The following is a 16407-nucleotide window of genomic DNA, read 5'->3' as shown; positions in this document are numbered from 1 at the left end:
TATGAACGTAATACAGGCAAGATTTAAGGTTTCACACAAGAGTGCAGCACAGAAACACAATAGCACAAAAAGCACAACACATCACAACTACACTAAAATAGAGCACGAGAAAAAGGCACAAACATTCTTACCACTCATTATCACCTCCAGAAATCTGCCTTGATAATTAGGGGTGGGTGGAATATTCTGGTCCGCCCTCAGAATTGGGAGGATTTTGGCAACTGTATCGCCGAGTTCTGGCCAAATTCTGCCAATCACTGTGTGGTGGTATTTTCTCTCGAGCAAGGCTCCAGAACTGTAAATTGGCAAGCGAGAGTTGCCGTCCCCCAGCCCAATACGGGTCGCTAGGTGGACTTCTGGTGAGATTTTTCGAACACCGGCGGTTGCGACCGTTTGTTGTGTGAACGCTCCCGCTCAGGTAGAAAATGTACTTGAGCAACAGTAAAATCAACTTGAGTAGCGCTCTGGCGCACAGCAATATTCTTTCGAGCTGGGTTTTCAGCGCAGAGCGCGCTTCCAGTGGTAAATCACGGCACGAGCAGCGCAAAGTGCGTTTTTCCACCCATTGACAGAACTCCACGGAATCTCACGGAATTTTTCTGTAACTTCATCGAATTCCGCAGTCAGATTTCTTGAGTTCCGCCCGCCCCTATAGATCATACCGTGGTAACAACTGTTTGCAGCAACCTCCACCCTTCTTTACAAAGCTGAGCCCCTTAAGCTCCTTTCCGTTAGCACCTCAGCTACAAATGGGTTAGAGAAGGAAGCATGCCTGAGGTGTCACCCAATGTAGAACTCATAGCTGCTGATGCAACATGGTGGCCATGGTTGAAGGGACATCCTGCACAGAGGATGGAGGAGAAGGGGAATCAGAGAACCAAGAGAAGAGACTAAGCGATCAAGAACTGCAACCAGTGGCACAGCGCAGCCTCTAGGGCAGTAGGAAGAGGAGGGCGGCACACGAGGCTGTGGCAGCAACAGAGTCCAGGAGTGCCACTGTGAGATGCTCATGCACTCTCGTCCTGTCTATTGGAGCACAGGAAGAGGGGTGTGTGGGTGGACACCAGGCCTATCCGCAGCTTGCATGAGGCGAGGGAGTCCGCCCTGTCCTTTGACCTCGTATATTACTCCTGTATATTCCGTATATTATTCCTGAAGGGGAAGACGGTCGTCCTTTTGAAATCGAAATGGTAGTTGTGAATCAGATTTTTCTGAGTCAAAGCTGCAAGATCCCTGGGTGACGGTGTCTGACCTCTGCAGGTGTCTTTTGTCCTGGAGTTACACCCCAGTGTGCACATTGGGACGGTATTGGATTTTAATATGTACATGAGCTCCCTTGATTTCCCCATACCAACTTTTGTCCACTGGTCTGTGTTATTTGATCCCAAAAACAGTGCTCACCCTTTGATTGACGGCCCTTCCAGAGCGCAGTCATGCACTCAACATAAAGTCAACCTGACATCATTGGATCCTGTGGAAGTTTACAACATGGGGTTATGGCACAGAGAGGTGTTTCAATCTTGCTGCACCCCTCTTGTAATTCATTTGCCCTGTGGTGAATAGGTGTCACTATAGGTATGCAGAGATCTTAAAGGGGACTCCATAGAGACGGGGTGGAGTGGGGCGGAGAAGGAATCCTTTCCGACTGACACCATCATAATGGGTCGGTTGGAAAGGAATCTGACCAGCTGATTACGATGCATTAGGAAAGCTACGACCGATGATATCGTAATCAGCCCCTTAGTGTACAAAATCCATTTCCTTTTTTGAGTGCAGTAATCTAGGTGTTAGACCAAAGGAAATTCATCAAAAACCTGCTGATTCTTTGACAAGAATGACTGCCTGTTTTGATGTGGGCCCTTCTTGGGGTAACCATGAGGGAAGGGTCATAAGACACCTGTCTGTTTTCTCCCATTCACACAGCAAGGGGCTCAACTTTTGCAGGCTGCAGCCCAATAGGAAGTTTACAGGTGTGACCAGACCCCAGCCGCGCATCAAATATAGTGACCTAATCAGGGTCACTTATTGAAAAACTCCTGTTTGCCCATGTGTGAGACCACAAGCGCGTTGCTTTTCGCTGTCTGCTGTGTTCACCAAAGGTTGGGTCATTATACCATCCACAGCCATCACGTGCTCTTGTTTAAGTGGACCAACTTTTTCTTCTACTACAGACCACATTGGTTACACGAAGACATTACATGTTTTAACGTGCACTTTCTGAATTTCTCTGGTGCCCGTGGGTCGGGGCCTCTAAATAGCATGTCCATGGTGCTGCTTCAAAAAGAGCTTTGAAGGACTCATCGCAGCCACCTCAGGGCCTCACGAAGGCCCCGTAGTTAACGATACCGGGGGCTGCGTTAACCTTGGGGTGTGCAGAATTACACAGCATTCTGGACTAAACCTGGAAAATGATGACTTACTAGGGAATTGTAGTTAAATAAACATTTTCTTTTTCCCTATACATTACAGAGATCACCATCCCGATGGCAAAGTCTCCATAAAGTACAGGGAAAATTGTTGTAAACATGTAGCTCGAAAAAATAAATATTAAAAATATTTTTATATGAAATAATATTGTAAATTCATTTTATATATTTATTTTAAATGCAGAACAAAAATTTTAAAAAAAAATGCTACAGCACTATTACCTGAACTTGAAATAAATCTTTAACTAATGGAAAGATATTATTTTTTCCTGACATTTAAATTAAAGAAACTAATTCCCACCTAAAGAAAAAAAACATAATGTTTTATTATTAATTATTAAAAGTGATGCATAGAATCAATTAAAAAATGTAGTTATATTTAATAAAATGTGTTACATTATGTTTTGAATTCAAAATAGGGTATTACAATATTTTATAATTAAATAATAATTATGTAATATTTTTATATTTTTTTAACATTCAATTATATTTATTTATATTTTTAGCTACTTCAAAAAAATTCTTTCACATTATTTCCTATGGGGTCATATTTTAATTTGGCACCTCAATTATTTTCTATGGGATGGTGTTGCAGTACCAGTGGTTGGCCATGTGTGGTGCTGGATTTACTATTACTTTTGCAGTAGTAACTTAAACTTATACATTTGGCTCCACCCCTTTTTCAGGGTGTGGAGATGTTTAAATTACATATTTGAAGTAAATTTACACTCAGATTTTGTGAATAGCCACAAAGCGGTAAACATACTCAAAAGTGTAAATTTACTTTGTGAATCAGCTGTTCATAGTGAGACTCATATTAAACGGTGACAAACTTGACTCCACTGAGCCCAGAGTGCGTTAGGATGTTTGTCCGTTTCACTGCAGCAAGCACTCTTGCTAAAATGCTACAGTAAGTGGACTAAAAAAAATATTTTTGATCATCCTTTGTGTTAAGATTGTGGATTATTTGTTCATCATTGCTGAGTTAGTTTACGTGTGCAATGTTATTGCATTGGCTAGATTAGTGTTCCCCAAATTGCGGGTCCCTAAAGTCCAAGGAATAAATAAAGATGGCTTTAAATTCTGCATTTACCTTGTCACATTTTCTGCGCTTCAATGACAGAGGTCAAGTGTCAGGCTATCTCTTATGCGACATTGCTGTTAATGCTTTTTAGGTCGAGGCTAGTGCAGGGCGCATGCGCTGCTCTATGGGAGACTTCTTGTGAGCACTCCAAAACATCCCGTGTGGGTCTGGCAACACCCACACATTTGATTGGCCTCGATAATGAGAGCACGCAAATGGCCAAAGGCGGGCGCATGTCCCACCCCTTTGTTTACTGGTCACTTCCACAGCGTTTTGCTTGCGGGAGAGAGCAGCGGCACGCAGGGTGGTATCTGCATTCCTTGCAGTGTGCGCGCACCACTCGCAGTCTGTTTACTGGTCACTCCCACAGCGTTTTGCTTGCGGGAGCGAGCAGCGGCACGCAGGGTGGTATCTGCATTCCTTGCAGTGCTCACGCACCACTCGCGGTCTTTCTCATGGTCTTCTTGTTATAGGCAGAGGCCATTTTATGTGTGGAGTACAACGGAAGTGGAAATACAACAGGGTGACGTTTCCACTGAGGCATTCAGTTGTAGCCAGATAATAGCGCTGAATCGTATGTCAGCAGGGGGCACGTTTCCACGGAAGCATTCAATTGTAGCTAGATAATAGCGCTGAATCGGATGTCAGCGAGCTGCACGTGTTACACGGAAAAGCATGTGGCTGACAGAAGTGTTCTCGTTTCACTTTGTGGCGTTCCTGCAATGTTTTGTAAGTTCCCATGTTTGTGTTTGTTTAGTATTTTTGCAAACACAATGCTTCACTTGCAGTCCTAGGTGATGTACAGATTGTTTGAGATTTGCTTCACATTCATGTAGCATCTCATTTTGAAATGTTTGTTATAGGCTTGTTTCTATCCTTGCTTCATGTATAGCTAACAGGTTTAATGCTGAAAAAAGATTTTTCAGTTTTTTACTTCGAAAAGCAACTGGGGCTAAATTGCTCAGTAGTGTTTTTTAATCTCCTGTCTGTTCAGCAGAGGACTGATGTGTTATGACCAGATGACTATTTGGAACTGTTTCTTAAACCATAAAATGACGCTCTTAGCCTTTACACCCTTGGCAGAGAGAATGTATATTGAAGTCTTAGCCGCCAACAATGTATTTTGCAGTACTATGCATTAAATGTGCTTATAGGATGAGTATGATCTATGTTTATTACATATGTGGCCCTCTCAGCCAACTGGAAAAAGTGAGTCAGCTTTCCCTCTTGCTAAACGTGTTGCAAAGTATCGGCTAACTCCTTTAAAGCACACCAGTTTTGAGATGGTAGATGACCACTGTTGAGAGTAGAGTTTTGTTTGCCTCATTTATTAACAGTTGTTTGAGTGCTTGGCTACTAACCGCTGAAGTTTGCACCAGTAGTTTAGGCATTCTGTAGTTTATTGCTGTTTTTTTTTAGTTTACCTATTTAAGCCATAGACCGGATGACCAATTTTGCAGTACTATTTCTGTAGCCTAACACCAACCAATTCTAAATTAATTTATCCTGTGTATGCTTTTCTCAAGTAAGGCAGAAGTTGTTTTTGCGCAGCACAGCACTCAGGAAAATGTTCTGCATGGCTACACAGTTATGAGGTCCAAAAGGCGAGACCTATTGGCCATGCCAATGCTTGTTAACAAAGTGTTTACTAACTCCTTCTGCAGGGGCGGCTCTTCCACGTGGGCGGAGGAGCATCGCCCCACTGCTTTCTTGTAGTGCGAGAAGCAGAAATATAAAATGGTATTATGAATACCATTTTATGTTTCTGCTTCTCGCACTGCAAGAAAGCAGAAGGGTTTGGTTGGGGTGGGCGGGTGGGCGGTTCTGCTCCAGGCAGGGGAGGAGTGGCTTGCCCACTGTTGTGGGTGCTGCCTGTATGGTCAGTTATAGGCACTCTCCTGTTTTCTCCATGTAGGCTGCATGCAGCCTGCATGAAGAAAACGGCCTCCCCATAGACGCCTGTGCGGTCTGCATCCCAGCCAATCACAACGCTGCCATTGCAGTGTTGTGATTGGCTTGAGGGAGAAGAGGGAGGCTACCTGCTTCCTGTGAGGAGCAGAGAGAGGAGACGCGGTATTGGAGACAAAGGTAAGTTTAATTTTTCTTTCTTAAATAGACCCCTTCCCCCTCCCTGCACGTCCCCCGCAACCCCACCCACGAGTCATGCCGGCCGCGACTGTCCTTCTGACCTCTCAGTCAGATAAAGAAAAGTAAAGTTAATTTTGAGACAAACATTTTGGGGTATGGGGAATGTGAAAGAAAAGGCATTAGGATGTCATGTTTTTGTAACACACAGCATAATGTAAATACTTATTAGTAAACTCTTCACATTCAACAGTTAGAAAAGCAAAATGAAGCACATATTTTTGTAATTCTGAAATGCGATGGAAACAAAGATTTATAGGGTCAAACCAATGCGGGCACTGTACTTCGTGATGCACTAGTGATAGATGTTGATAGATTTTCACTGAAACACGATTTCCACACATTTATCATTTGTTTGCAATATATTGTTTATCAGAAAGCTGCAATGCTAGTGGCTGTTTCAATGTAAATGTGCTGTTTGGAAACCATAGTGCACTACCACATGATGCTTTAGTTACATTCAAAAATCCCCTGCCTCGTGTCCATTAACGCCAGGTGGGTCGTGAAAGTTTCTAGGTCTAAACATTGGGTGGTGGTTCTAAACAGCTTGGGAAGCATTTCCCTACCTTGTTACAATTGGACGTTCTGTATGTTTTACTTCTTCAGCGCTCCTCAACCTTTTGCCAAGTTCACCCTTTACATTAATATGAAAAAACATAGGCCTGGACCGCACATCTTATCTCGTATGATTTACATTCAACCGCATTCAACATGTTTGTGTTGCTTTGCAATCTACCTTTGTAATTTTACCTGCAATTGAGGCTAAGGTGCATTCTTTCTCATATGTGAGCACTGTAGCAGCCCCCCAGGAGGCTGGCTGCAGGAAAGAAGAGAGGTGCAGGCCCTGTCCTACCATAGCTAACATGTGCCCACTGCACGTGCTGGTCGTGTAGTGTGTGGAGGAGGAAGGAGTCCTGCACGGGGTGCGTCACATCCGGGTGAACTTGGAACCTTTCGGCAATATCCCTCCTGCTGCACCTCCTTGGGGAATCTGTTGTGCCGACATCATGAGGTCACCAGAATACAATGAGAAGGACTTGTTGTTGGGGGATCACTGACATTGTTTTATTTGAAATAATAAGTGTGTGTATGCGTGTGTGTGTTTCACTGTGTTTGTGTGTGCTTGTGTGTGTGTGTGTTTGTGTTTGTGAGTGTTTGTGTACTTGTGTGTGTGTGTTTATGTGTGCTTGTGTTTGTGTGTGTGTGTGTGTGTGTATAGGTGTGTCTGATGTATATGTGCAGAGCAGACTGTAGGAAGCTGGCTCTGTATATACTATACCAAAGTAAGGTACAGTGTGCGCAGAGTCCAGTGGAACCCCAAAGATAGGCATAGGTAAAGTTAGATAGCACCTCACTCTCTATTTGTGGTTGTATGGTCGAGCAGTAAGGCAGTATCAGAGGACAGTGTTAAGCATTTGTTGTACACACTCAGTCAGCAAATTAATTCACACACTCAAAGACTGAACTTCAGACCAATTGTTTTTGTATAAAAATATTCTTTGAGTTATTTTATTTTTTAGAACCAAGCAAGCCGGGCACAGGTAGTAGATAAATACTTTGCAGTAAATATACAGTTTTAAATGCAATTGTAAATGTACTTTAAAATGGATACAGTTTGAATTACTGGTAATGCAATACTGTGAAATGCTGTACATATACTTTGCATCAACTTTTCAATAAAATTACTGGTAAATTACTTTAACATTACTTTTCAGATTACTTTTTCTACTCAGTGTGATATGCCTAGATATCACACTGGGACATTTCTTAGAGAAAAGGTAAGTAAAATCAGTTTTGCACAATTGTCACTTTTTAGGTTTCCGTACAAATCAACTCCACACTTCGAACATTTTTCAGAGAAAAACAGTCAATGAATTCCTATGGAAAGGAATGAAGTTAACGGTTACCAGGTAAGCAGTCGGTCTTTGGAGCTGAGGTTCTAGGGTTAGAACTAGGGTTCCCCCAGGGTCAAGGATGCACTCTCGTTTCACCCTCAGCGGTACTAGAGCAGCCGGGTACAGAGTGCTGAGGCCCACTGTTATCCAATGGGGATAGGGGGCCTCCGGTTGCTGGCTGCTGGCAAGCAGGCCACTGGGTGGTGGGAGCAAAGCTCCTGGACTTTAGCTCAGGGCAAATGGGGAAATAAATTAGCACCAAAGGTGCACCCTCAGCTGCACTAGTGCAGCCGAGTGCAGGGTGCTGTTTCGACTTCGGTCGCCCTGTTGGTTTTAAAGGAGAACCTCCAGTCTGCAAAAGTGCTGCAGGCATTGAGACGAAGGACTTCTGGGTGCGACCACCACTTCGATATGTAAGTTGGGAATTTAGGGGTTGGTTAGGCACCCTTCATTTGGGCACACAAGGCAGTGGAGCGTCGGGTGCAGGGGTGCCTTTTGGCATCGGATCTTCTTACCAGCTCCTGGTCACTGTTAGATGGGCCTTCTGGATTTAGGCTGCAGGCATCGGCTGGAGGCTTGAGGCAGGTCAGGGCTCACTGGATCTCGGGTCAGGATCGCCGGGGTGACCTCCTCGTGGTGTTTGTCCACTCAAGCTTGGGCCATGGACGGCGGCTGCAGAGTGGGGCAGATTCACGGTGGACGGCCGGAGTCAGCGGTTGCAGGTGAACAAATCCGGTGTACTTGAAGGCAGGCAGGTCCTCCGGGGTTTTCAAGGTTGCTGGCTGCAGGACACACCGGGATTTCGAAGGAGCAGGTTTGAGGTGGAGACAGGCGGGTAGGGCTGGGGCCCAGTCAGTGGGCGTCTTCCTCTTGTTAGCTTCAGCACGGCTGTTCGGTCCTTCTTCTTTTCTTGTTGCAGGTTCTTGTCTGAGGAAGCAAGGTTCAGGGGTGCCCCTAAATACTAGATTTAGGGGTGTTACAGGTAGGTAAAAGACAGGGACCATTGGGTCCTTTCCCTGGGGTGGGTACACCCCTATTATGCCACCCTCCAGTGAAAGGGGGGCATGAGCCTGTCTCTGGTTGGCTGAGTCCCCTCATCTTCAAGATGGCGTGGACTGAGGGTTGTGCTTCACCTCGCCTCCCCCATCTGAGGGGTGGAGCTGGCAGAGGTTGGCACACCTCTCTTCCTCACTTGCTTTTTCCGCCGGTTCTCCCGCCCAAAGTGGGGGTCAGAACCAGTGAGGACCAGTTGCTGGGAGCAGAAAGTGGCCTGGGGAAGATCACAAAGGCGGCAAGCCTTTGAAGCTTCTCCTTCGTGAACCCTGCCCATCCTCGGGGAGGAGGCTTGGCACCTCGTCCCAGGATGTGCATCGTTTCAGGCCACAGAGAGCAGCAGCTCTCAACCCAGGGGTCCAGAAACATGTCTTGTGGTGGCAGCTGAAAGCAGCTACTCAGCCAGGACACTAGTGGTAGCTCATTTTTCAGGGATGCCCTCTGTGTGCATTTTTCATTAACTCCCACACTGGTATCAGTGTGGGTTTAATGTGCTGAGAAGTTTGATACCAAACTTACTTTCAGTTTTCAGTGTAGCCATTATGGTGCTGTGGAGTTTGTAATGATAAACTCCCAGCACCATATACTCTTAAGGGGCGCACTGCGCTTACAATGTCTAAGAATGGACTTAGACTTTAGGGGTACAGGGCTCATGCACCTGTACCCTCACCACTGGTATAGTGCACCCAGCTAGAGGGGTGACTGATCTATGCCAGGGCAGTGGGTTGCAGGCATGGCACACAGGGATGTGTGCCATGTCGACTCTTCACTTTGTTCTGCACCAAAACACGCAGCCTGCAAAGGTAGTGTGTGTGTGTGTACAGGTACAGGGCCTCAAAGGGTGGCACAATAAGTGCTGCAGCCCTTAGAGGCCTTCCCTGGTCACAGTGCCCTGGGTACCTGTGGTACCATTTAGCAGGGGCTGACCTGTGGCCAGAGATGCCAATTGGGTTAGTTTTGGGGAAAGAACACAGGCCCTGGGAACCTGATTGGCAGGTACCCAGAGCACATCAAGTGAAAGTGCATCAGTAGTCTGGCAAAAAGTGTGGGGGTTACTGCAACAGAAACCCACTTTCCTACACAGACCACTTACATTGCTCATATTTAATCAGGTTATAACGACTACCCCCTGAAGATGTCGCCAACTCCTCCCCCAACTCACAAGCTGTTGTGAAGTAGAATGCTGCACACATTAACACACAACACTATTGCGCAAAGACTGAATTGGTGAAAAGCAGATATCGATGTCTGCGCATGTGCTGAGCACCCTCATACCTGGCCCTCAGAGAGAGTGCCATTTCACGGTGACGTGAGCACCTTCTACGGTGGTGGAACTCAACAAAAAGCCCTCATGCCTGACAAAGATGAGGCATCTCAACCTGAAGGCTAAGAAAATGATGAGAACATTCTAGAAGCTCGTTGGGACCTTTTTGATCATTGCTTCACATACTCGTATTGGACAAAGAGCTTGAAACTACAGGACATTTTCAGCATGGACATATATTGCACTAGTCCCCACCACAAGGCATGTGTGATGCCTGTCCCTCCCACACCTCGTTAGCAATTTTGCGCACTTGTCACTCCGTTTACATATACATCAATCACTATATCACACGCTGAGGGTAGGCAATCTTTTCTTGACTAAGTTTAATTGTTACATTTTCAGGTTTGAAATTTGCAGTTGTTTCTTTATTTCAAATCCATGCATTTCTCGACCAATTGTCGGTAACGTAGTAACTGTTGTGGAATGTCTGCGGTCACTCTGACGTGTGAAGTATGGCACACTGATCATTTATGTGCAGGCGTGCATTGTGCATAAGTAACAGCGCTTCCCTTGTGAAGACGCTTCCTAGCAGGTCAGACTCTTTCCAGGGGGCCATGTTGGATTGGGCATACCATGGTGCTCTCTGCCGGATTCATCGCTCTACACTGCCCCCTACCTCTAAGCCACAGCTGAGACATTTGTCTTACAGAGCTCAGCTGTTGCAGCACTGACTGTCCCTGTGGTATTTAGACTGCCAAATTAGAAGAACTTCAGTGTTTGCAATCACAATTTGCATCAGTGGTATGCATTAACCTCTTCAGTGCCCCGCCCTTTCCCCGCCCTGTGCCGGGCGTTGAATTAGCGGGCGGGGTTCATGACGAGATAGTCTCGTCATGGGCACAGCGCAACCGCGCTCCATGACGAGACTATCTCGTCATGGGCACTGAAGGGGTTAAAGAAAACTGCCTCGCAAAATAAGGAATCGCAAAATTTGCGATTGCTTATTTTGCGATTGCATTTAAGGAATCGCAAATTGCTATTCCTTAAATGCAATGTAAGAAGCACAGAGAAAGTGCAATTTGGCCTTAAGGAATCGCAAATTACCACCAACTTCAAGTTGGTAATTTGCAATTTCTCAGAAAAATGCACTTTTTACATTTTTCAAAGTGCCATGTGGCGCATATACATGCCCTTAGGGCATGTCTGTGTGCCACATGTGCACACATGCACATTTCAGGGATGCAACAGGGTGTCCTTTTGACACCCTGGCACCCTTGAAATTGCATTCTCAATTTGCGATTCCCTAATTGAGAATCGCAAATTGAGAATGTCTTCCCATTCATTCCTTTGGGCCTCTAGGCCCATAGGAATGAATAGGGCGGTATTCCTTAACTGCGAATCACAATTTGCAATTTGCAATTAAGAAATATGTAGGATTCGCAAAATTATTTGCAAATCCTACATACATAGTGTTTTGCGATTCTCAAATAGCAATTTGCAAAAAGTCGCTATTTGAGAATCGCAAAAATGTATTTTCATACATATGGCCCTTGGATACTGAAAGAGATGCTGTCCATTTTTCTATTAATCTTGCTGCCTCATCTTAAAGCATTTGTGAGTCTCAATGTCCCAAGATGCACTGCAGCTTCAGATCACCTGACCAGGGTTGTGGGGTCAGACACACCTTTGTAGGGGGTGCTCCAAGAGTGTCTACTGTACCTCACTAATGGTCATAACTGGGAGTGGGTGAAGTATTCCTCTCTGCCAGTGCAATTGGCGGAATTTTGGCCACTCGGTGTTATGCTTGAAATCAGGAGTCTTTTTTCGTGTGCAGCTCGAAAACAGTAAGTTGGTGAGCGCGAGTGAGATTTGGCATTCCCTAGTGTGATTTTTGGTCGCTAGGACGGCACCAGTTGAGCTTTCTCCAACCCGGGCGGTTGCGACCGTTCGGAGTTAGAAAGCTGGTGCTCGAGGACAAAAAGTACTTGAGCGGCAGCAAAATGAACTCAACGAGCTGCGCCCTCCGGTGTGCTGCCGTTTGCACTGATTTTTCAGCATGGAGCTCCTGGTGCTAAATCGCAATGCGAGAAGTGCGATGTGGCTATTTCAGCCCGTTCGTGGAATTCCACGAAATCTCATCGAGCAAGTTCTGCCCCGGCTAGTCACAACCAAACCTCACTGTCTCTCAAGAGCGCCTTCTCTGTCTGCTGCATTTTGAGCAATGTCGGGAGCTCTTCATCAAGGTGAGATATTTCCTGAATCCTGGAGTCACCTGCAGGCCTCTGCTCAGTGGCATCTTTCCTGTGGCTTGCTTCAACATCTGAACACTCTACATTATTGATATCTGCACACACGAGCCACAGGCCAGATAGCAAGGGTTGTGTTCGAAAGGTTTCTTGCCTGAACATTGTGAGAATGAGAACTGGCCGAGTCAGAAACCTGTGGAGAGTTGGGGGAAATCCTGTCACGCACCTGAGTGGGCTTGGGTCCCTTGGCGCTGTGGACTCCTTGCTGGCTGTGGTGTCTCCCTCCCGCCGTCGCCTGCCTTCCGCCGCGACCGCTGTGTGGGGGGAGCACCCGACGAAAACTACATTACCCAGGATCCCCTGCTAACGGAAGCAGGAAACACGCGTTCAGCGCGCCCGGAGGCGCTACATAACGGACCCTGCCCCCGGCAGAGCGGGGGCCGAGTCAGAAACCTGTGGAGAGTTGGGGGAAATCCTGTCACGCACCTGAGTGGGCTTGGGTCCCTTGGCGCTGTGGACTCCTTGCTGGCTGTGGTGTCTCCCTCCCGCCGTCGCCTGCCTTCCGCCGCGACCGCTGTGTGGGGGGAGCACCCGACGAAAACTACATTACCCAGGATCCCCTGCTAACGGAAGCAGGAAACACGCGTTCAGCGCGCCCGGAGGCGCTACATAACGGACCCTGCCCCCGGCAGAGCAGGGGCCGAGTCAGAAACCTGTGGAGAGTTGGGGGAAATCCTGTCACGCACCTGAGTGGGCTTGGGTCCCTTGGCGCTGTGGACTCCTTGCTGGCTGTGGTGTCTCCCTCCCGCCGTCGCCTGCCTTCCGCCGCGACCGCTGTGTGGGGGGAGCACCCGACGAAAACTACATTACCCAGGATCCCCTGCTAACGGAAGCAGGAAACACGCGTTCAGCGCGCCCGGAGGCGCTACATAACGGACCCTGCCCCCCGCGACGCGGGAAGCGCGCGGGCAGCGCCGGGAGAAGCCCGGGACAAGGGCGGGACCGTCTGTGGCCATCCGGGGCCGAAGGAGGCCGGGCTGGGCCACCCCTCTAAGGCAAGTGACGACGCCATATTGGACATTCCCTTGTACTACATCACCATTTGCTCTGATCATACTCACTTTACGGAATTGACTTACCTATGCAAGCTTGCAATACGTATCACCCTGTGAGTTGGCTGGCCAAAAGTTTGTTAGAGAGACTTCCGACTCTATCAGTGGACATTTACTGAATAGTGCCCAAGTAGTTGTAGGTTTGCTTGGTACTTTCTCCAATCTCTACTAGCAGAAGTTCATTGATACGTTTGGCACATGAGTGTAGTTAAATCTAGATAGTGTAATAAGAGGATAGACGTTGGATTCTTGTCTTTGCGTGTGATCCAATTTAGAACTTACTATTTACTGTGTTGTATTTGTGGTGACAGCTTAAGTAATATATCTTGAGGCGCGGGGCGCCTAGGTTGGCCACAGATAGCTAAGCAATAAGGGCTCTGATTTTAATCGTGACCCTTAGTGTCAATTTATGGCAAAGAAATATTCGACTATGGATAACTACCTTGTGAAAGTAGTAAGCCAAATTAATAAGAATAGAAGGAAGTCACTGGGCCGTGAAAATACTACTTCCACCAATTCAGGCACTCTGAGTATCAGTGGTAATACTATTATAAATACTGTGACGCCTAATGTCCCTGTGACTGAGTGTTTGTTAACAGAGTTCACGGCGCTTCCTGAGTCTCCTGTAGTCTTAGAGCGTCCTCTACCTATGCCTGTAGACTCTAATACCACACCCCTGAATCTTCTGGAAGAAACTAGAATTGTCTCTCTTTCCGAATGCTCCCCAAAAAAAAGGGTTGTAAGGGAGTGCAGGAAAACGAAACAAAACAGAGGTGGGGCACAGCAAAAATCGAACTGCCAAGTCACCACAAAATACCCCTTTACCCAAAAGGGGACTATGACTGATAACTGTGGCAATGATACATTTTCACCCGACACTATGTCCTGTATTATTAAGGCCTTTGAGGACAAAATAGAGGCAGTGGTAAAACCACTAGTTGAAAAAATAGATAGATTATCCGCAGAAGTGCTCAGACTAGGTGGCTCCCTATCCTCATTGATTAATACTCAGACCAATCCGCAGGGCGGTTCAAATGAGCAAGTGGATATAAATGCTCAAGTCCCGTCTAAGGAGAACATCCCCCCATCTAATTCTACCCTAAGCAATCATTTGCCAGACAAAATAATTGCCCTGGACTCCGATACATCCCCCTCAGGCTGGACAATGGTTCAAGCAAAGAAAACCCGCTCTATTAATTTACCCCCTCAATGCGAACCATATGTTGTAGTACTTACAAATGTGCCACCCCTAGATTCTATGCAGTCCAAGGTGCAAAATGAAACACACGACTGTCTCAAACGGAAAACAGTCTCCTGGCTACACCGCAACTGTGGGTTCCCTGTCAACTATTCGGAACAGATTCTATCAACCAGACGGGTCCCCTGGATTGGGAGTGCCAGAAAAGCTTGTAAAGGAGATTGCATAATAATCAACTTTAAACATCCTCAACACGTGGCGACCGTACTACTCAGAGCAGCATCATTGGTACCAACAGAGAATAGTGTGGGTGCACACCCGCTAGGCTATTTTTACCAGCACCTAGCTAGGGGTAAGCAGATTACCACTCCGAGCATACCTCAAAATGTTTTCCAAGGTTTACCATTCCAGATTAATATGAATAATAGGTACTTGGCACTAAGCTCCTTGGATTCAAATGATTGACTAATTCCACCCCCTGCGCCAGATAGGGAAACCAAGCTAACAACTCAAGGTGGAAATGTGTTTTTGTCCATTGTGGAAGCTAGTGATGAAATTGCCCAATTAGGGGTGGGGGTCCCCATGGTAATTATTGATAGCTTGGGCGAGAAGAGACAATCTGGTATTAGGCAGACTAAGGATGGGGGTCCAACCATCGCTAACTCACCGCCGCATGGAAATAATGTATCACATAATATTGCGGACGGTGTAGCTGAATTCACTTCTGTTAGATTAATATCATGGAACATAGCAGGGATATTAAGGAACATGCAGGATGAGGGATGGTGCTCCTACATTGAAAACTCTGATATTATTCTTCTCCAGGAGACATGGGCCACAGATACACCACATAGACTGGGTTATAAAACTTTTAGTCGGGGCGCAGTGCCATCCGCGAGAGGAAGAGCATCTGGCGGTTTGGTGATTTGGATAAGGGTTACTTTGGAGGTTGAAATCACACTACTGCCGATTGATTCCCTAGATATAATGGGATTAAGAATGGTGACTAAGGGGAAAGAAACAATATATTTAATAAATGTTTATAATAGACCGTATCCCCATAGCAAAGATTCACAGGTGATAACCTATCTTGACTCGTTTTTAAATACCTTAAGTCCAAGTAAGCAGGTAATTGTTGGTGGAGATTTCAACTGCCAATATGAGCCGATATTGGGCTTGGATACCTTATTTGAGGAACAGGATATAGCTAATAATGTCCTTTCTGTAGAGTCCATTAATATGGTAAAAAATTCAAGAGCAGCTATGCAGATTTTACAAATTACTGTAAACCATGAATTAAGGGCGTGTAATGGCCGTTTTAAGTCAGATAGACCAGCGGCCCCAACTTTTGGTAGGGGGAACTATAGGTCTCATATAGATTTCTTAATGGCTTCCATGAATCTATGGTACTTAATAAAAGATTTTAATATAGACCATAGAACAGAGAGCGACCACTTCCCCCTCCATTTATGGTTACATCCAGAACCTTTCGTACAAAAAATAAATATGACAGATATATCAAATGTCCCAGCAGGAGATCATCAGGTCTCCAATAATAGACGTGCTATTAAGTGGCCCCACATTCTGGACAAAGATGAAACGATGTTAAATATATATAATTCATTTGCTGACGTATTGGAGGGAAGTCATATGCTTGTTCTAGGTACCCAGGATGTCCTTAACTTACACTATAAACTTGTAGATGCACTGACTCCCCATCTAAGCAAAAGCTACAAAAAGGATCTGAGTCAGAAAGATAATAACCCAGCGACGACAAATCCTTGGTATAATAAAGACTGTCGCAAGGCTAAAAGTGATCTGATTCAGGCTGTAAAAGTAAAGGACGCTCAGGGAATTAAAGACAGTAGACTAGCATATAAAAAGACACTGTCCCAAGCAAAAAAAACCTGGGATGATGTTCTTTGGGATGACCTTTTGATTGCAGCTCACCAGAAAGAACAGGCCACATTTTGGAACTTAATTT

The sequence above is a fragment of the Triturus cristatus genome, chromosome 3_2 (assembly GCF_964204655.1).
Source record: "Triturus cristatus chromosome 3_2, aTriCri1.1, whole genome shotgun sequence".
Taxonomy (NCBI): domain Eukaryota; kingdom Metazoa; phylum Chordata; class Amphibia; order Caudata; family Salamandridae; genus Triturus; species Triturus cristatus.
This window is presented reverse-complemented; position numbering follows the sequence as displayed.